Below are 21827 nucleotides of genomic sequence, written 5' to 3' on the forward strand. Positions count from 1 at the left end.
AAAAGAAGTTTAATCGCCGGCAAACGAAAACCCGCGATTTCCCGTAAATCCCGGCTTGGCCCGTATAGTCAAAAGTATACAAAGAAAGTACCCAGGGAGTAAACTCATTTCCTGAACGATTTTTTAAATTATTTTTTCACCACTAAAACGCATGAGACTTGTAGTTTTTAAAAATGTTTTCATTTTTGATGAGACGCTGAATAAAAGCAGTTTAATCGCCGGCAAACGAAAACCTGCGATTTCCCTAAATCCCGGACTCGGCCCGTATATTCAAAAGTATACAAAGAAAGTACCCAGGGAGTAAACTCATTTCCAGAACGATTTTTTAAATTATTTTTTCACCACTAAAACGCATAAGACTTGTAGTTTTTAAAAATGTTTTCATTTTTGATGAGACGCTGAATAAAAGAAGTTTAATCGCCGGCAAACGAAAACCCGCGATTTCCCGTAAATCCCGGGCTTGGCCCGTATAGTCAAAAGTATACAAAAAAGTACCCAGGGAGTAAACTCATTTCCCGAACGATTTTTTATATTATTTTTTTACCACTAAACCCATGAGACTTGTAGTTTTCAAAAATATTTTCATATTTGATGGGACGCTGAATAAAAGAAGTTTAATCGCCGGCAAACGAAAATCTGCGATTTCCCGTAATTCCCGGACTCGGCCCGTATAGTCAAAAGTATACAAAGAAAGTACCCAGGGAGTAAACTCATTTCCCGAACGATTTTTTAAATTATTTTTTCACCACTAAAACGCATGAGACTTGTAGTTTTCAAAAATGTTTTCATTTTTGATGAGACGCTGAATAAAAGAAGTTTAATCGCCGGCAAACGAAAACCCGCGATTTCCCGTAAATCCCGGGCTTAGCGCGTATAGTCAAAAGTATACAAAGAAAGTACCCAGGGAGTAAACTCATTTCCCGAACGATTTTTTAAACTACTTTTTCACCACTAAAACGCATGAGACTTGTAGTTTTTAAAAATGTTTTCATTTTTATTGAGACGCTGAATAAAAGAAGTTTAATCGCCGGCAAACGAAAACCTGCGATTTACCGTAAATCCTGGACTCGGCCCGTATAGTCAAAAGTATACAAAGAAAGTACACAGGGAGTAAACTCATTTTCCAAACTATTTTTTAAATTATTATTTCACCACTAAAACGCATGAGACTTGTAGTTTTCAAGAATGTTTTCATTTTTGATGAGACGCTGAATAAAAGCAGTTTAATCGCCGGCAAACGAAAACCCGCGATTTCCCGTAAATCCCGGGCTTGGCACGTATAGTCGAATGTGTACAAAGAAAGTACCCTGTGAGTAAACTCATTTCCAGAACGATTTTTTAAATTATTTTTTCACCACTAAAACGCATAAGACTTGTAGTTTTTAAAAATGTTTTCATTTTTGATGAGACGCTGAATAAAAGAAGTTTATTCGCCGGCAAACTAAAACCCGCGATTTCCCGTAAATCCCGGCTTGGCCCGTATAGTCAAAAGTACACAAAAAAAGTACCCAGGGAGTAAACTCATTTCCCGAACGATTTTTTAAATTATTTTTTCACCACTAAAACGCATGAGACTTGTAGTTTTTAAAAATGTTTTCATTTTTGATGAGACGCTGAATAAAAGAAGTTTATTCGCCGGCAAACTAAAACCCGCGATTTCCCGTAAATCCCGGCTTGGCCCGTATAGTCAAAAGTACACAAAAAAAGTACCCAGGGAGTAAACTCATTTCCCGAACGATTTTTTAAATTATTTTTTCACCACTAAAACGCATGAGACTTGTAGTTTTCAAAAATGTTTTCATTTTTGATGAGACGCTGAATAAAAGAGGTTTAATCGCCGGCAAACGAAAACCCGCGATTTCCCGTAAATACCGGGCTTGGCCCGTATAGTCAAAAGTATACAAAGAAAGTACCCAGGCAGTAAACTCATTTCCCGAACGATTTTTTAAATTACTTTTTCACCACTAAAACGCATGAGACTTGTAGTTCTTAAAAATGTTTTCATTTTTGATGAGACGCTGAATAAAAGAAGTTTAATCGCCGGCAAACGAAAACCTGCGATTTCCCGTAAATCCTGGACTCCGCCCGTATATTCAAAAGTATACAAAGAAAGTACCCAGGGAGTAAACTCATTTCCCAAACGATTTTTTAAATTATTATTTCACCACTAAAACGCATGAGACTTGTAGTTTTCAAGAATGTTTTCATTTTTGATGAGACGCTGAATAAAAGCAGTTTAATCGCCGGCAAACGAAAACCCGCGATTTCCCGTAAATCCAGGGCTTGGCACGTATAGTCGAATGTATACAAAGAAAGTACCCTGTGAGTAAACTCATTACCGGAACGATTTTTTAAATTATTTTTTCACCACTAAAACGCATAAGACTTGTAGTTTTTAAAAATGTTTTCATTTTTGATGAGACGCTGAATAAAAGAAGTTTAATCGCCGGCAAACGAAAACCCGCGATTTCCCGTAAATCCCGGGCTTGGCCCGTATAGTCAAAAGTATACAAAAAAGTACCCAGGGAGTAAACTCATTTCCCGAACGATTTTTTATATTATTTTTTTACCACTAAACGCATGAGACTTGTAGTTTTCAAAAATGTTTTCATTTTTGATGAGACGCTGAATAAAAGCAGTTTAATCGCCGGCAAACGAAAACATGCGATTTCCCTAAATCCCGAAATCGGCCCGTATAGTCAAAAGTATACAAAGAAGGTACCCAGGGAGTAAACTCATTTCCAGAACGATTTTTTAAATTATTTTTTCACCACTAAAACGCATGAGACTTGTAGTTTTCAAAAATGTTTTTATTTTTGATGAGACGCTTAATGAAAAAGGTTTAATCGCCGGAAAACGAAAACCCGCGATTTCCCGTAAATCCCGGGTTGGCCCGTATAGTCTAATGTATACAAAGAAAGTACCCAGTGAGTAAACTCATTTCAAGAACGATTTTTTAAATTATTTTTTCACCACTAAAACGCATAAGACTTGTAGTTTTTAAAAATGTTTTCATTTTTGATGAAACGCTGAATAAAAGAATTTTAATCGCCGGCAAACGAAAACTCGCGATTTCCCGTAAATCCCGGGCTTTGCCCGTATAGTCAAAAGTATACAAAGAAAGTACCCAGGGAGTAAACTCATTTCCGGAACGATTTTTTAAATTACTTTTTCACCACTAAAACGCATGAGACTTGTAGTTTTTAAAAATGTTTTCAATTTTGATGAGACGCTGAATAAAAGAAGTTTAATCGCCGGCAAACGAAAACCCGTGATTTCCCGTAAATCCCGGCTTGGCCCGTATAGTCAAAAGTATACAAAGAAAGTACCCAGGGAGTAAACTCATTTCCCGAACGATTTTTTAAATTATTTTTTCACCACTAAAACGCATGAGACTTGTAGTTTTCAAAAATGTTTTCATTTTTGATGAGACGCTGAATAAAAGCAGTTTAATCGCCGGCAAACGAAAACCTGCGATTTCCCTAAATCCCGGACTCGGCCCGTATAGTCAAAAGTATACAAAGAAAGTACCCAGGGAGTAAACTCATTTCCCAAGCGATTTTTTAAATTATTATTTCACCACTAAAACGCATAAGACTTGTAGTTTTTAAAAATGTTTTCATTTTTGATGAGACGCTGAATAAAAGAAGTTTAATCGCCGGCAAACGAAAACCCGCGATTTCCCGTAAATCCCGGGCTTGGCCCGTATAGTCAAAAGTATACAAAAAAGTACCCAGGGAGTAAACTCATTTCCCGAACGATTTTTTATATTATTTTTTTACCACTAAACGCATGAGACTTGTAGTTTTCAAAAATGTTTTCATTTTTGATGAGACGCTGAATAAAAGCAGTTTAATCGCCGGCAAACGAAAACATGCGATTTCCCTAAATCCCGAAATCGGCCCGTATAGTCAAAAGTATACAAAGAAGGTACCCAGGGAGTAAACTCATTTCCAGAACGATTTTTTAAATTATTTTTTCACCACTAAAACGCATGAGACTTGTAGTTTTCAAAAATGTTTTTATTTTTGATGAGACGCTTAATGAAAAAGGTTTAATCGCCGGAAAACGAAAACCCGCGATTTCCCGTAAATCCCGGGTTGGCCCGTATAGTCTAATGTATACAAAGAAAGTACCCAGTGAGTAAACTCATTTCAAGAACGATTTTTTAAATTATTTTTTCACCACTAAAACGCATAAGACTTGTAGTTTTTAAAAATGTTTTCATTTTTGATGAAACGCTGAATAAAAGAATTTTAATCGCCGGCAAACGAAAACTCGCGATTTCCCGTAAATCCCGGGCTTTGCCCGTATAGTCAAAAGTATACAAAGAAAGTACCCAGGGAGTAAACTCATTTCCGGAACGATTTTTTAAATTACTTTTTCACCACTAAAACGCATGAGACTTGTAGTTTTTAAAAATGTTTTCAATTTTGATGAGACGCTGAATAAAAGAAGTTTAATCGCCGGCAAACGAAAACCCGTGATTTCCCGTAAATCCCGGCTTGGCCCGTATAGTCAAAAGTATACAAAGAAAGTACCCAGGGAGTAAACTCATTTCCCGAACGATTTTTTAAATTATTTTTTCACCACTAAAACGCATGAGACTTGTAGTTTTCAAAAATGTTTTCATTTTTGATGAGACGCTGAATAAAAGCAGTTTAATCGCCGGCAAACGAAAACCTGCGATTTCCCTAAATCCCGGACTCGGCCCGTATAGTCAAAAGTATACAAAGAAAGTACCCAGGGAGTAAACTCATTTCCCAAGCGATTTTTTAAATTATTATTTCACCACTAAAACGCATGAGACTTGTAGTTTTCAAGAATGTTTTCATTTTTGATGAGACGCTGAATAAAAGCAGTTTAATCGCCGGCAAACGAAAACCCGCGATTTCCCGTAAATCCAGGGCTTGGCACGTATAGTCGAATGTATACAAAGAAAGTACCCTGTGAGTAAACTCATTACCGGAACGATTTTTTAAATTATTTTTTCACCACTAAAACGCATAAGACTTGTAGTTTTTAAAAATGTTTTCATTTTTGATGAGACGCTGAATAAAAGAAGTTTAATCGCCGGCAAACGAAAACCCGCGATTTCCCGTAAATCCCGGGCTTGGCCCGTATAGTCAAAAGTATACAAAAAAGTACCCAGGGAGTAAACTCATTTCCCGAACGATTTTTTATATTATTTTTTTACCACTAAACGCATGAGACTTGTAGTTTTCAAAAATGTTTTCATTTTTGATGAGACGCTGAATAAAAGCAGTTTAATCGCTAACCCTAACCCTAACCCTAACCCTAACCCTAACTAGTTTTCAAAAATGTTTTCATTTTTGATGAGACGCTGAATAAAAGCAGTTTAATCGCCGGCAAACGAAAACCTGCGATTTCCCTAAATCCCGGACTCGGCCCGTATAGTCAAAAGTATACAAAGAAAGTACCCAGGGAGTATACTAATTTCCAGACCGATTTTTTAAATTATTTTTTCACCACTAAAACGCATAAGACTTGTAGTTTTTAAAAATGTTTTCATTTTTGATGAGACGCTGAATAAAAGAAGTTTAATCGCCGCCAAACGAAAACCCGCGATTTCCCGTAAATCCCGGCTTGGCCCGTATAGTCAAAAGTATACAAAGAAAGTACCCAGGGAGTAAAGTCATTTCCCGAACGATTTTTTAAATTATTTTTTCACCACTAAAACGCATGAGACTTGCAGTTTTCAAAAATGTTTTCATTTTTGATGAGACGCTGAATAAAAGCAGTTTAATCGCCGGCAAACGAAAACCTGCGATTTCCCTAAATCCCGGACTCGGCCCGTATAGTCAAAAGTATACAAAGAAAGTACCCAGGGAGTAAACTCATTTCCAGAAAGATTTTTTAAATTATTTTTTCACCACTAAAACGCATAAGACTTGTAGTTTTTAAAAATGTTTTTATTTTTGATGAGACGCTGAATAAAAGAAGTTTAATCGCCGGCAAACGAAAACCCGCGATTTCCCGTAAATCCCGCGCTTGGCCCGTATAGTCAAAAGTATACAAAAAAGTACCCAGGGAGTAAACTCATTTCCCGAACGATTTTTTATATTATTTTTTTACCACTAAAACGCATGAGACTTGTAGTTTTCAAAAATGTTTTCATTTTTGATGAGACGCTGAATAAAAGAAGTTTAATCTCCGGCAAACAAAAACCCGCGATTTCCCGTAAATCCCGGGCTTGGCCCGTATAGTCAAAAGTATACAAAGAAAGTACTCAGGGAGTAAACTCATCTCCGGAACGATTTTTTAAATTACTTTTTCACCACTAAAACACATGAGACTTGTAGTTTTTAAAAATGTTTTCATTTTTGATGAGACGCTTAATAAAAGAGGTTTAATCGCCGGCAAACGAAAACCCGCGATTTCCCGTAAATCCCGGCTTGGCCCGTATAGTCAAAAGTATACAAAGAAAGTACCCAGGGAGTAAACTCATTTCCCGAACGATTTTTTAAATTATTTTTTCACCACTAAAACGCATGAGACTTGTAGTTTTCAAAAATGTTTTTATTTTTGTTGAGACGCTGAATAAAAGCAGTTTAATGGCCGGCAAACGAAAACCTGCGATTTCCCTAAATCCCGGACTCGGCCCGTATATTCAAAAGTATACAAAGAAAGTACCCAGGGAGTAAACTCATTTCCAGAACGATTTTTTAAATTATTTTTTCACCACTAAAACGCATAAGACTTGTAGTTTTTAAAAATGTTTTCATTTTTGATGAGACGCTGAATAAAAGAAGTTTAATCGCCGGCAAACGAAAACCCGCGATTTCCCGTAAATCCCGGCTTGGCCCGTATAGTCAAAAGTATACAAAGAAAGTACCCAGGGAGTAAACTCATTTCCCGAACGATTTTTTAAATTATTTTTTAGCCACTAAAACGCATAAGACTTGTAGTTTTTAAAAATGTTTTCATTTTTGATGAGACGCTGAATAAAAGAAGTTTAATCGCCGGCAAACGAAAAGCCGCGATTTCCCGTAAATCCCGGGCTTGGCCCGTATAGTCAAAAGTATACAAAAAAGTACCCAGGGAGTAAACTCATTTCCCGAACGATTTTTTATATTATTTTTTTACCACTAAAACGCATGAGACTTGTAGTTTTCAAAAATGTTTTCATTTTTGATGAGACGCTGAATAAAAGAAGTTTAATCGCCGGCAAACAAAAACCCGCGATTTCCCGTAAATCCCGGGCTTGGCCCGTATAGTCAAAAGTATACAAAGAAAATACTCAGGGAGTAAACTCATTTCCGGAACGATTTTTTAAATTACTTTTTCACCACTAAAACACATGAGACTTGTAGTTTTTAAAAATGTTTTCATTTTTGATGAGACGCTTAATAAAAGAGGTTTAATCGCCGGCAAACGAAAACCCGCGATTTCCCGTAAATCCCGGCTTGGCCCGTATAGTCAAAAGTATACAAAGAAAGTACCCAGGGAGTAAACTCATTTCCCGAACGATTTTTTAAATCATTTTTTCACCACTAAAACGCATGAAACTTGTAGTTTTCAAAAATGTTTTTATTTTTGATGAGACGCTGAATAAAAGCAGTTTAATCGCCGGCAAACGAAAACCTGCGATTTCCCTAAATCCCGGACTCGGCCCGTATATTCAAAAGTATACAAAGAAAGTACCCAGGGAGTAAACTCATTTCCAGAACGATTTTTTAAATTATTTTTTCACCAATAAAACGCATAAGACTTGTAGTTTTTAAAAATGTTTTCATTTTTGATGAGACGCTGAATAAAAGAAGTTTAATCGCCGGCAAACGAAAACCCGCGATTTCCCGTAAATCCCGGGCTTGGCCCGTATAGTCAAAAGTATACAAAAAAGTACCCAGGGAGTAAACTCATTTCCCGAACGATTTTTTATATTATTTTTTTACCACTAAACCCATGAGACTTGTAGTTTTCAAAAATATTTTCATATTTGATGGGACGCTGAATAAAAGAAGTTTAATCGCCGGCAAACGAAAATCTGCGATTTCCCGTAAATCCCGGACTCGGCCCGTATAGTCAAAAGTATACAAAGAAAGTACCCAGGGAGTAAACTCATTTCCCGAACGATTTTTTAAATTATTTTTTCACCACTAAAACGCATGAGACTTGTAGTTTTCAAAAATGTTTTCATTTTTGATGAGACGCTGAATAAAAGAAGTTTAATCGCCGGCAAACGAAAACCCGGGATTTCTCGTAAATCCCGGGCTTAGCGCGTATAGCCAAAAGTATACAAAGAAAGTACCCAGGGAGTAAACTCATTTCCCGAACGATTTTTTAAATTACTTTTTCACCACTAAAACGCATGAGACTTGTAGTTTTTAAAAATGTTTTCATTTTTAATGAGACGCTGAATAAAAGAAGTTTAATCGCCGGCAAACGAAAACCTGCTATTTACCGTAAATCCTGGACTCGGCCCGTATAGTCAAAAGTATACAAAGAAAGTACCCAGGGAGTAAACTCATTTTCCAAACGATTTTTTAAATTATTATTTCACCACTAAAACGCATGAAACTTGTAGTTTTCAAGAATGTTTTCATTTTTGATGAGACGCTGAATAAAAGCAGTTTAATCGCCGGCAAACGAAAACCCGCGATTTCCCGTAAATCCCGGGCTTGGCACGTATAGTCGAATGTATACAAAGAAAGTACCCTGTGAGTAAACTCATTTCCAGAACGATTTTTTAAATTATTTTTTCACCACTAAAACGCATAAGACTTGTAGTTTTTAAAAATGTTTTCATTTTTGATGAGACGCTGAATAAAAGAAGTTTAATCGCCGGCAAACGAAAACCCGCGATTTCCCGTAAATCCCGGCTTGGCCCGTATAGTCAAAAGTATACAAAGAAAGTACCCAGGGAGTAAACTCATTTCCCGAACGATTTTTTAAATTATTTTTTCACCACTAAAAGGCATGAGACTTGTAGTTTTCAAAAATGTTTTCATTTTTGATGAGACGCTGAATAAAAGAAGTTTAATCGCCGGCAAACAAAAACCCGCGATTTCCCGTAAATCTCGGCTTGGCCCGTATAGTCAAAAGTATACAAAGAAAGTACCCAGGGAGTAAACTCATTTCCCGAACGATTTTTTAAATTATTTTTTCACCACTAAAACGCATGAGACTTGTAGTTTTCAAAAATGTTTTTATTTTTGATGAGACGCTGAATAAAAGCAGTTTAATCGCCGGCAAACGAAAACCTGCGATTTCCCTAAATCCCGGACTCGGCCCGTATATTCAAAAGTATACAAAGAAAGTACCCAGGGAGTAAACTCATTTCCAGAACGATTTTTTAAATTATTTTTTCACCACTAAAACGCATAAGACTTGTAGTTTTTAAAAATGTTTTCATTTTTGATGAGACGCTGAATAAAAGAAGTTTAATCGCCGGCAAACGAAAACCCGCGATTTCCCGTAAATCCCGGCTTCGCCCGTATAGTCAAAAGTATACAAAGAAAGTACCCAGGGAGTAAACTCATTTCCCGAACGATTTTTTAAATTATTTTTTCACCACTAAAAGGCATGAGACTTGTAGTTTTCAAAAATGTTTTCATTTTTGATGAGACGCTGAATAAAAGAAGTTTAATCGCCGGCAAACAAAAACCCGCGATTTCCCGTAAATCTCGGCTTGGCCCGTATAGTCAAAAGTATACAAAGAAAGTACCCAGGGAGTAAACTCATTTCCCGAACGATTTTTTAAATTATTTTTTCACCACTAAAACGCATGAGACTTGTAGTTTTTAAAAATGTTTTCATTTTTGATGAAACGCTGAATAAAAGAAGTTTAATCGCCGGCAAACGAAAACCCGCGATTTCCCGTAAATCCCGGCTTGGCCCGTATAGTCAAAAGTATACAAAGAAAGTACCCAGGGAGTAAACTCATTTCCCGAACGATTTTTTAAATTACTTTTTCACCACTAAAACGCATGAGACTTGTAGTTTTTAAAAATGTTTTCATTTTTAATGAGACGCTGAATAAAAGAAGTTTAATCGCCGGCAAACGAAAACCTGCTATTTACCGTAAATCCTGGACTCGGCCCGTATAGTCAAAAGTATACAAAGAAAGTACACAGGGAGTAAACTCATTTTCCAAACGATTTTTTAAATTATTATTTCACCACTAAAACGCATGAGACTTGTAGTTTTCAAGAATGTTTTCATTTTTGATGAGACGCTGAATAAAAGCAGTTTAATCGCCGGCAAACGAAAACCCGCGATTTCCCGTAAATCCCGGGCTTGGCACGTATAGTCGAATGTATACAAAGAAAGTACCCTGTGAGTAAACTCATTTCCAGAACGATTTTTTAAATTATTTTTTCACCACTAAAACGCATAAGACTTGTAGTTTTTAAAAATGTTTTCATTTTTGATGAGACGCTGAATAAAAGAAGTTTAATCGCCGGCAAACGAAAACCCGCGATTTCCCGTAAATCCCGGCTTCGCCCGTATAGTCAAAAGTATACAAAGAAAGTACCCAGGGAGTAAACTCATTTCCCGAACGATTTTTTAAATTATTTTTTCACCACTAAAAGGCATGAGACTTGTAGTTTTCAAAAATGTTTTCATTTTTGATGAGACGCTGAATAAAAGAAGTTTAATCGCCGGCAAACAAAAACCCGCGATTTCCCGTAAATCTCGGCTTGGCCCGTATAGTCAAAAGTATACAAAGAAAGTACCCAGGGAGTAAACTCATTTCCCGAACGATTTTTTAAATTATTTTTTCACCACTAAAAGGCATGCGACTTGTAGTTTTCAAAAATGTTTTCATTTTTGATAAGACGCTGAATAAAAGCAGTTTAATCACCGGCAAACGAAAACCTGCGATTTCCCTAAATCCCAGACTCGGCCCGTATAGTCAAAAGTATGCAAAGAAAGTACCCAGGGAGTAAACTCATTTCCAGAACGATTTCTTAAATTATTTTTTCACCACTAAAACGCATAAGACTTGTAGTTTTTAAAAATGTTTTCATTTTTGATGAGACGCTGAATAAAAGAAGTTTAATCGCCGGCAAACTAAAACCCGCGATTTCCCGTAAATCCCAGGCTTGGCCCGTATAGTCAAAAGTATACAAAGAAAGTACCCAGGGAGTAAACTCATTTCCCGAACGATTTTTTATATTATTTTTTCACCACTAAAACGCATGAGACTTGTAGTTTTCAAGAATGTTTTCATTTTTGATGAGACGCTGAATAAAAGAAGTTTAATCGCCGGCAAACGAAAACCTGCGATTTCCCGTAAATCTCGGCTTGGCCCGTATAGTCAAAAGTATACAAAGAAAGTACCCAGGGAGTAAACTCATTTCCCGAACGATTTTTTAAATTATTTTTTCACCACTAAAACGCATGAGCCTTGTAGTTTTCAAAAATGTTTTCATTTTTGATGAGACGCTGAATAAAAGAAGTTTAATCGCCGGCAAACGAAAACCCGCGATTTCCCGTAAATCCCGGGCTTGGCACGTATAGTCGAATGTATACAAAAAAAGTACCGTGTGAGTAAACTCATTTCCAGAACGATTTTTTAAATTATTTTTTCACCACTAAAACGCATGAGACTTGTAGTTTTCAAAAATGTTTTCATTTTTGATGAGACGCTGAATAAAAGAAGTTTAATCGCCGGCAAACGAAAACCCGCGATTTCCCGTAAATCCCGGGCTTAGCGCGTATAGTCAAAAGTATACAAAGAAAGTACCCAGGGAGTAAACTCATTTCCCGAACGATTTTTTATATTACTTTTTCACCACTAAAACGCATGAGACTTGTAGTTTTTAAAAATGTTTTCATTTTTAATGAGACGCTGAATAAAAGAAGTTTAATCGCCGGCAAACGAAAACCTGCGATTTACCGTAAATCCTGGACTCGGCCCGTATAGTAAAAAGTATACAAAGAAAGTACACAGTGAGTAAACTCATTTTCCAAACGATTTTTTAAATTATTATTTCACCACTAAAACGCATGAGACTTGTAGTTTTCAAGAATGTTTTCATTTTTGATGAGACGCTGAATAAAAGCAGTTTAATCGCCGGCAAACGAAAACCCGCGATTTCCCGTAAATCCCGGGCTTGGCACGTATAGTCGAATGTATACAAAGAAAGTACCCTGTGAGTAAACTCATTTCCAGAACGATTTTTTAAATTATTTTTTCACCACTAAAACGCATAAGACTTGTAGTTTTTAAAAATGTTTTCATTTTTGATGAGACGCTGAATAAAAGAAGTTTAATCGCCGGCAAACGAAAACCCACCATTTCCCGTAAATCCCGGACTCGGCCCGTATAGTCAAAAGTATACAAAGAAAGTACCCAGGGAGTAAACTCATTTCCCCAACGATTTTTTAAATTATTTTTTCACCACTAAAAGGCATGAGACTTGTAGTTTTCAAAAATGTTTTCATTTTTGATGAGACGCTGAATAAAAGCAGTTTAATCGCCGGCAAACGAAAACCTGCGATTTCCCTAAATCCCAGACTCGGCCCGTATAGTCAAAAGTATACAAAGAAAGTACCCAGGGAGTAAACTCATTTCCAGAACGATTTTTTAAATTATTTTTTCACCACTAAAACGCATAAGACTTGTAGTTTTTAAAAATGTTTTCATTTTTAATGAGACGCTGAATAAAAGAAGTTTAATCGCCGGCAACCGAAAACCTGCGATTTACCGTAAATCCTGGACTCGGCCCGTATAGTCAAAAGTATACAAAGAAAGTACACAGGAAGTAAACTCTTTTTCCAAACGATTTTTTAAATTATTATTTCACCACTAAAACGCATGAGACTTGTAGTTTTCAAGAATGTTTTCATTTTTGATGAGACGCTGAATAAAAGCAGTTTAATCGCCGGCAAACGAAAACCCGCGATTTCCCGTAAATCCCGGGCTTGGCACGTATAGTCGAATGTATACAAAGAAAGTACCCTGTGAGTAAACTCATTTCCAGAACGATTTTTTAAATTATTTTTTCACCACTAAAACGCATAAGACTTGTAGTTTTTAAAAATGTTTTCATTTTTGATGAGACGCTGAATAAAAGAAGTTTAATCGCCGGCAAACGAAAACCCGCGATTTCCCGTAAATCCCGGCTTGGCCTGTATAGTCAAAAGTATACAAAGAAAGTACCCAGGGAGTAAACTCATTTCTCGAACGATTTTTTAAATTATTTTTTCACCACTAAAAGGCATGAGACTTGTAGTTTTCAAAAATGTTTTCATTTTTGATGAGACGCTGAATAAAAGCAGTTTAATCGCCGGCAAACGAAAACCTGCGATTTCCCTAAATCCCAGACTCGGCCCGTATAGTCCAAAGTATACAAAGAAAGTACCCAGGGAGTAAACTCATTTCCAGAACGATTTTTTAAATTATTTTTTCACCACTAAAACGCATAAGACTTGTAGTTTTTAAAAATGTTTTCATTTTTGATGAGACGCTGAATAAAAGAAGTTTAATCGCCGGCAAACAAAAACCCGCGACTTACCGTAAATCCCAGGCTTGGCCCGTATAGTCAAAAGTATACAAAGAAAGTACCCAGGGAGTAAACTCATTTCCCGAACGATTTTTTAAATTATTTTTTCACCACTAAAACGCATGAGACTTGTAGTTTTCAAAAATGTTTTCATTTTTGATGAGACGCTGAATAAAAGAAGTTTAATCGCCGGCAAACGAAAACCCGCGATTTCCCGTAAATCCCGGGCTTGGCACGTATAGTTGAATGTATACAAAAAAAGTACCTTGTGAGTAAACTCATTTCCAGAACGATTTTTTAAATTATTTTTTCACCACTAAAACGCATAAGACTTGTAGTTTTTAAAAATGTTTTAATTTTTGATGAGACGCTGAATAAAAGAAGTTTAATCGCCGGCAAACGAAAACCTGCGATTTCCCGTAAATCTCGGCTTGTCCCGTATAGTCAAAAGTATACAAAGAAAGTACCCAGGGAGTAAACTCATTTCCCGAACGATTTTTTAAATTATTTTTTCACCACTAAAACGCATGAGACTTGTAGTTTTCAAAAATGTTTTCATTTTTGATGAGACGCTGAATAAAAGAAGTTTAATCGCCGGCAAACGAAAACCCGCGATTTCCCGTAAATCCCGGGCTTGGCACGTATAGTCGAATGTATACAAAAAAAGTACCCTGTGATTAAACTCATTTCCAGAACGATTTTTTAAATTATTTTTTCACCACTAAAACGCATGAGACTTGTAGTTTTCAAAAATGTTTTCATTTTTGATGAGACGCTGAATAAAAGAAGTTTAATCGCCGGCAAACGAAAACCCGCGATTTCCCGTAAATCCCGGGCTTAGCGCGTATAGTCAAAAGTATACAAAGAAAGTACCCAGGGAGTAAACTCATTTCCCGAACGATTTTTTATATTACTTTTTAACCACTAAAACGCATGAGACTTGTAGTTTTTAAAAATGTTTTCATTTTTAATGAGACGCTGAATAAAAGAAGTTTAATCGCCGGCAAACGAAAACCTGCGATTTACCGTAAATCCTGGACTCGGCCCGTATAGTAAAAAGTATACAAAGAAAGTACACAGGGAGTAAACTCATTTCCAGAACGATTTTTTAAATTATTTTTTCACCACTAAAACGCATAAGACTTGTAGTTTTTAAAAATGTTTTCATTTTTGATGAGACGCTGAATAAAAGAAGTTTAATCGCCGGCAAACGAAAACCCGCGATTTCCCGTAAATCCCGGCTTGGCCCGTATAGTCAAAAGTATACAAAGAAAGTACCCAGGGAGTAAACTAATTTCCCCAACGATTTTTTAAATTATTTTTTTACCACTAAAAGGCATGAGACTTGTAGTTTTCAAAAATGTTTTCATTTTTGATGAGACGCTGAATAAAAGCAGTTTAATCGCCGGCAAACGAAAACCTGCGATTTCCCTAAATCCCAGACTCGGCCCATATAGTCAAAAGGTTACAAAGAAAGTACCCAGGGAGTAAACTCATTTCCAGAACGATTTTTTAAATTATTTTTTCACCACTAAAACGCATAAGACTTGTAGTTTTTAAAAATGTTTTCATTTTTAATGAGACGCTGAATAAAAGAAGTTTAATCGCCGGCAAACGAAAACCTGCGATTTACCGTAAATCCTGGACTCGGCCCGTATAGTCAAAAGTATACAAAGAAAGTACACAGGGAGTAAACTCTTTTTCCAAACGATTTTTTAAATTATTATTTCACCACTAAAACGCATGACACTTGTAGTTTTCAAGAATGTTTTCATTTTTGATGAGACGCTGAATAAAAGCAGTTTAATCGCCGGCAAACGAAAACCCGCGATTTCCCGTAAATCCCGGGCTTGGCACGTATAGTCGAATGTATACAAAGAAAGTACCCTGTGAGTAAACTCATTTCCCGAACGATTTTTTAAATTATTTTTTCACCACTAAAACGCATAAGACTTGTAGTTTTTAAAAATGTTTTCATTTTTGATGAGACGCTGAATAAAAGAAGTTTAATCGCCGGCAAACGAAAACCCGCGATTTCCCGTAAATCCCGGCTTGGCCCGTATAGTCAAAAGTATACAAAGAAAGTACCCAGGGAGTAAACTCATTTCCCGAACGATTTTTTAAATTATTTTTTCACCACTAAAAGGCATGAGACTTGTAGTTTTCAAAAATGTTTTCATTTTTGATGAGACGCTGAATAAAAGCAGTTTAATCGCCGGCAAACGAAAACCTGCGATTTCCCTAAATCCCAGACTCGGCCCGTATAGTCAAAAGTATACAAAGAAAGTACCCAGGGAGTAAACTCATTTCCAGAACGATTTTTTAAATTATTTTTTCACCACTAAAACGCATAAGACTTGTAGTTTTTAAAAATGTTTTCATTTTTGATGAGACGCTGAATAAAAGAAGTTTAATCGCCGGCAAACAAAAACCCGCGATTTACCGTAAATCCCAGGCTTGGCCCGTATAGTCAAAAGTATACAAAGAAAGTACCCAGGGAGTAAACTCATTTCCCGAACGATTTTTTATATTATTTTTTCACCACTAAAACGCATGAGACTTGTAGTTTTCAAGAATGTTTTCATTTTTGATGAGACGCTGAATAAAAGAAGTTTAATCGCCGGCAAACGAAAACCTGCGATTTCCCGTAAATCTCAGCTTGGCCCGTATAGTCAAAAGTATACAAAGAAAGTACCCAGGGAGTAAACTCATTTCCCGAACGATTTTTTAAATTATTTTTTCACCACTAAAACGCATGAGACTTGTAGTTTTCAAAAATGTTTTCATTTTTGATGAGACGCTGAATAAAAGAAGTTTAATCGCCGGCAAACGAAAACCCGCGATTTCCCGTAAATCTCGGGCTTGGCACGTATAGTCGAATGTATACAAAAAAAGTACCCTGTGAGTAAACTCATTTCCAGAACGATTTTTTAAATTATTTTTTCACCACTAAAACGCATAAGACTTGTAGTTTTTAAAAATGTTTTCATTTTTAATGAGACGCTGAATAAAAGAAGTTTAATCGCCGGCAAACGAAAACCTGCGATTTACCGTAAATCCTGGACTCGGCCCGTATAGTCAAAAGTATACAAAGAAAGTACACAGGGAGTAAACTCTTTTTCCAAACGATTTTTTAAATTATTATTTCACCACTAAAACGCATGACACTTGTAGTTTTCAAGAATGTTTTCATTTTTGATGAGACGCTGAATAAAAGCAGTTTAATCGCCGGCAAACGAAAACCCGCAATTTCCCGTAAATCCCGGGCTTGGCACGTATAGTCGAATGCGTTTTAGTGGTGAAAAAATAATATAAAAAATCGTTCGGGAAATGAGTTTACTCCCTGGGTACTTTCTTTGTATACTTTTGACTATACGGGCCAAGCCTGGGATTTACGGTAAATCGCGGGTTTTTGTTTGCCGGCGATTAAACTTCTTTTATTCAGCGTCTCATCAAAAATGAAAACATTTTTAAAAACTACAAGTCTTATGCGTTTTAGTGGTGAAAAAATAATTTAAAAAATCGTTCTGGAAATGAGTTTACTCCCTGGGTACTTTCTTTGTATACTTTTGACTATACGGGCCGAGTCTGGGATTTAGGGAAATCGCAGGTTTTCGTTTGCCGGCGATTAAACTGCTTTTATTCAGCGTCTCATCAAAAATGAAAACATTTTTGAAAACTACAAGTCTCATGCCTTTTAGTGGTGAAAAAATAATTTAAAAAATCGTTCGGGAAATGAGTTTACTCCCTGGGTACTTTCTTTGTATACTTTTGACTATACGGGCCAAGCCGGGATTTACGGGAAATCGCGGGTTTTCGTTTGCTGGCGATTAAACTTCTTTTATTCAGCGTCTCATCAAAAATGAAAACATTTTTAAAAACTACAAGTCTTATGCGTTTTAGTGGTGAAAAAATAATTTAAAAAATCGTTCGGGAAATGAGTTTACTCACAGGGTACTTTCTTTGTATACATTCGACTATACGTGCCAAGCCCGGGATTTACGGGAAATCGCGGGTTTTCGTTTGCCGGCGATTAAACTGCTTTTATTCAGCGTCTCATCAAAAATGAAAACATTCTTGAAAACTACAAGTGTCATGCGTTTTAGTGGTGAAATAATAATTTAAAAAATCGTTTGGAAAAAGAGTTTACTCCCTGTGTACTTTCTTTGTATACTTTTGACTATACGGGCCGAGTCCAGGATTTACGGTAAATCGCAGGTTTTCGTTTGCCGGCGATTAAACTTCTTTTATTCAGCGTCTCATTAAAAATGAAAACATTTTTAAAAACTACAAGTCTTATGCGTTTTAGTGGTGAAAAAATAATTTAAAAAATCGTTCTGGAAATGAGTTTACTCCCTGGGTACTTTCTTTTTAACCTTTTGACTATATGGGCCGAGTCTGGGATTTAGGGAAATCGCAGGTTTTCGTTTGCCGGCGATTAAACTGCTTTTATTCAGCGTCTCATCAAAAATGAAAACATTTTTGAAAACTACAAGTCTCATGCCTTTTAGTGGTAAAAAAATAATTTAAAAAATCGTTGGGGAAATGAGTTTACTCCCTGGGTACTTTCTTTGTATACTTTTGACTATACGGGCCAAGCCGGGATTTACGGGAAATCGCGGGTTTTCGTTTGCCGGCGATTAAACTTCTTTTATTCAGCGTCTCATCAAAAATGAAAACATTTTTAAAAACTACAAGTCTTATGCGTTTTAGTGGTGAAAAAATAATTTAAAAAATCGTTCTGGAAATGAGTTTACTCCCTGTGTACTTTCTTTGTATACTTTTTACTATACGGGCCGAGTCCAGGATTTACGGTAAATCGCAGGTTTTCGTTTGCCGGCGATTAAACTTCTTTTATTCAGCGTCTCATTAAAAATGAAAACATTTTTAAAAACTACAAGTCTCATGCGTTTTAGTGGTTAAAAAGTAATATAAAAAATCGTTCGGGAAATGAGTTTACTCCCTGGGTACTTTCTTTGTATACTTTTGACTATACGCGCTAAGCCCGGGATTTACGGGAAATCGCGGGTTTTCGTTTGCCGGCGATTAAACTTCTTTTATTCAGCGTCTCATCAAAAATGAAAACATTTTTGAAAACTACAAGTCTCATGCGTTTTAGTGGTGAAAAAATAATTTAAAAAATCGTTCTGGAAATGAGTTTAATCACAGGGTACTTTTTTTGTATACATTCGACTATACGTGCCAAGCCCGGGATTTACGGGAAATCGCGGGTTTTCGTTTGCCGGCGATTAAACTTCTTTTATTCAGCGTCTCATCAAAAATGAAAACATTTTTGAAAACTACAAGTCTCATGCGTTTTAGTGGTGAAAAAATAATTTAAAAAATCGTTCGGGAAATGAGTTTACTCCCTGGGTACTTTCTTTGTATACTTTTGACTATACGGGACAAGCCGAGATTTACGGGAAATCGCAGGTTTTCGTTTGCCGGCGATTAAACTTCTTTTATTCAGCGTCTCATCAAAAATTAAAACATTTTTAAAAACTACAAGTCTTATGCGTTTTAGTGGTGAAAAAATAATTTAAAAAATCGTTCTGGAAATGAGTTTACTCACAAGGTACTTTTTTTGTATACATTCAACTATACGTGCCAAGCCCGGGATTTACGGGAAATCGCGGGTTTTCGTTTGCCGGCGATTAAACTTCTTTTATTCAGCGTCTCATCAAAAATGAAAACATTTTTGAAAACTACAAGTCTCATGCGTTTTAGTGGTGAAAAAATAATTTAAAAAATCGTTCGGGAAATGAGTTTACTCCCTGGGTACTTTCTTTGTATACTTTTGACTATACGGGCCAAGCCTGGGATTTACGGTAAGTCGCGGGTTTTTGTTTGCCGGCGATTAAACTTCTTTTATTCAGCGTCTCATCAAAAATGAAAACATTTTTAAAAACTACAAGTCTTATGCGTTTTAGTGGTGAAAAAATAATTTAAAAAATCGTTCTGGAAATGAGTTTACTCCCTGGGTACTTTCTTTGTATACTTTGGACTATACGGGCCGAGTCTGGGATTTAGGGAAATCGCAGGTTTTCGTTTGCCGGCGATTAAACTGCTTTTATTCAGCGTCTCATCAAAAATGAAAACATTTTTGAAAACTACAAGTCTCATGCCTTTTAGTGGTGAAAAAATAATTTAAAAAATCGTTCGAGAAATGAGTTTACTCCCTGGGTACTTTCTTTGTATACTTTTGACTATACGGGCCAAGCCGGGATTTACGGGAAATCGCGGGTTTTCGTTTGCCGGCGATTAAACTTCTTTTATTCAGCGTCTCATCAAAAATGAAAACATTTTTAAAAACTACAAGTCTTATGCGTTTTAGTGGTGAAAAAATAATTTAAAAAATCGTTCTGGAAATGAGTTTACTCACAGGGTACTTTCTTTGTATACATTCGACTATACGTGCCAAGCCCGGGATTTACGGGAAATCGCGGGTTTTCGTTTGCCGGCGATTAAACTGCTTTTATTCAGCGTCTCATCAAAAATGAAAACATTCTTGAAAACTACAAGTCTCATGCGTTTTAGTGGTGAAAAAATAATTTAAAAAATCGTTCTGGAAATGAGTTTACTCCCTGGGTACTTTCTTTGTATACTTTTGACTATACGGGCCGAGTCTGGGATTTAGGGAAATCGCAGGTTTTCGTTTGCCGGCGATTAAACTGCTTTTATTCAGCGTCTCATCAAAAATGAAAACATTTTTGAAAACTACAAGTCTCATGCCTTTTAGTGGTGAAAAAATAATTTAAAAAATCGTTGGGGAAATGAGTTTACTCCCTGGGTACTTTCTTTGTATACTTTTGACTATACGGGCCGAGTCCGGGATTTACGGGAAATGGTGGGTTTTCGTTTGCCGGCGATTAAACTTCTTTTATTCAGCGTCTCATCAAAAATGAAAACATTTTTAAAAACTACAAGTCTTATGCGTTTTAGTGGTGAAAAAATAATTTAAAAAATCGTTCTGGAAATGAGTTTACTCACAGGGTACTTTCTTTGTATACATTCGACTATACGTGCCAAGCCCGGGATTTACGGGAAATCGCGGGTTTTCGTTTGCCGGCGATTAAACTGCTTTTATTCAGCGTCTCATCAAAAATGAAAACATTCTTGAAAACTACAAGTCTCATGCGTTTTAGTGGTGAAATAATAATTTAAAAAATCGTTTGGAAAATGAGTTTACTCACTGTGTACTTTCTTTGTATACTTTTTACTATACGGGCCGAGTCCAGGATTTACGGTAAATCGCAGGTTTTCGTTTGCCGGCGATTAAACTTCTTTTATTCAGCGTCTCATTAAAAATGAAAACATTTTTAAAAACTACAAGTCTCATGCGTTTTAGTGGTGAAAAAGTAATATAAAAAATCGTTCGGGAAATGAGTTTACTCCCTGGGTACTTTCTTTGTATACTTTTGACTATACGCGCTAAGCCCGGGATTTACGGGAAATCGCGGGTTTTCGTTTGCCGGCGATTAAACTTCTTTTATTCAGCGTCTCATCAAAAATGAAAACATTTTTGAAAACTACAAGTCTCATGCGTTTTAGTGGTGAAAAAATAATTTAAAAAATCGTTCTGGAAATGAGTTTACTCACACGGTACTTTTTTTGTATACATTCGACTATACGTGCCAAGCCCGGGATTTACGGGAAATCGCGGGTTTTCGTTTGCCGGCGATTAAACTTCTTTTATTCAGCGTCTCATCAAAAATGAAAACATTTTTGAAAACTACAAGGCTCATGCGTTTTAGTGGTGAAAAAATAATTTAAAAAATCGTTCGGGAAATGAGTTTACTCCCTGGGTACTTTCTTTGTATACTTTTGACTATACGGGCCAAGCCGAGATTTACGGGAAATCGCAGGTTTTCGTTTGCCGGCGATTAAACTTCTTTTATTCAGCGTCTCATCAAAAATGAAAACATTCTTGAAAACTACAAGTCTCATGCGTTTTAGTGGTGAAAAAATAATATAAAAAATCGTTCGGGAAATGAGTTTACTCCCTGGGTACTTTCTTTGTATACTTTTGACTATACGGGCCAAGCCTGGGATTTACGGGAAATCGCGGGTTTTAGTTTGCCGGCGATTAAACTTCTTTTATTCAGCGTCTCATCAAAAATGAAAACATTTTTAAAAACTACAAGTCTTATGCGTTTTAGTGGTGAAAAAATAATTTAAGAAATCGTTCTGGAAATGAGTTTACTCCCTGGGTACTTTCTTTGCATACTTTTGACTATACGGGCCGAGTCTGGGATTTAGGGAAATCGCAGGTTTTCGTTTGCCGGTGATTAAACTGCTTTTATTCAGCGTCTTATCAAAAATGAAAACATTTTTGAAAACTACAAGTCTCAT

This window comes from Hydractinia symbiolongicarpus, chromosome 8, assembly GCF_029227915.1.
Source record: "Hydractinia symbiolongicarpus strain clone_291-10 chromosome 8, HSymV2.1, whole genome shotgun sequence".
Taxonomy (NCBI): Eukaryota; Metazoa; Cnidaria; class Hydrozoa; order Anthoathecata; family Hydractiniidae; genus Hydractinia; species Hydractinia symbiolongicarpus.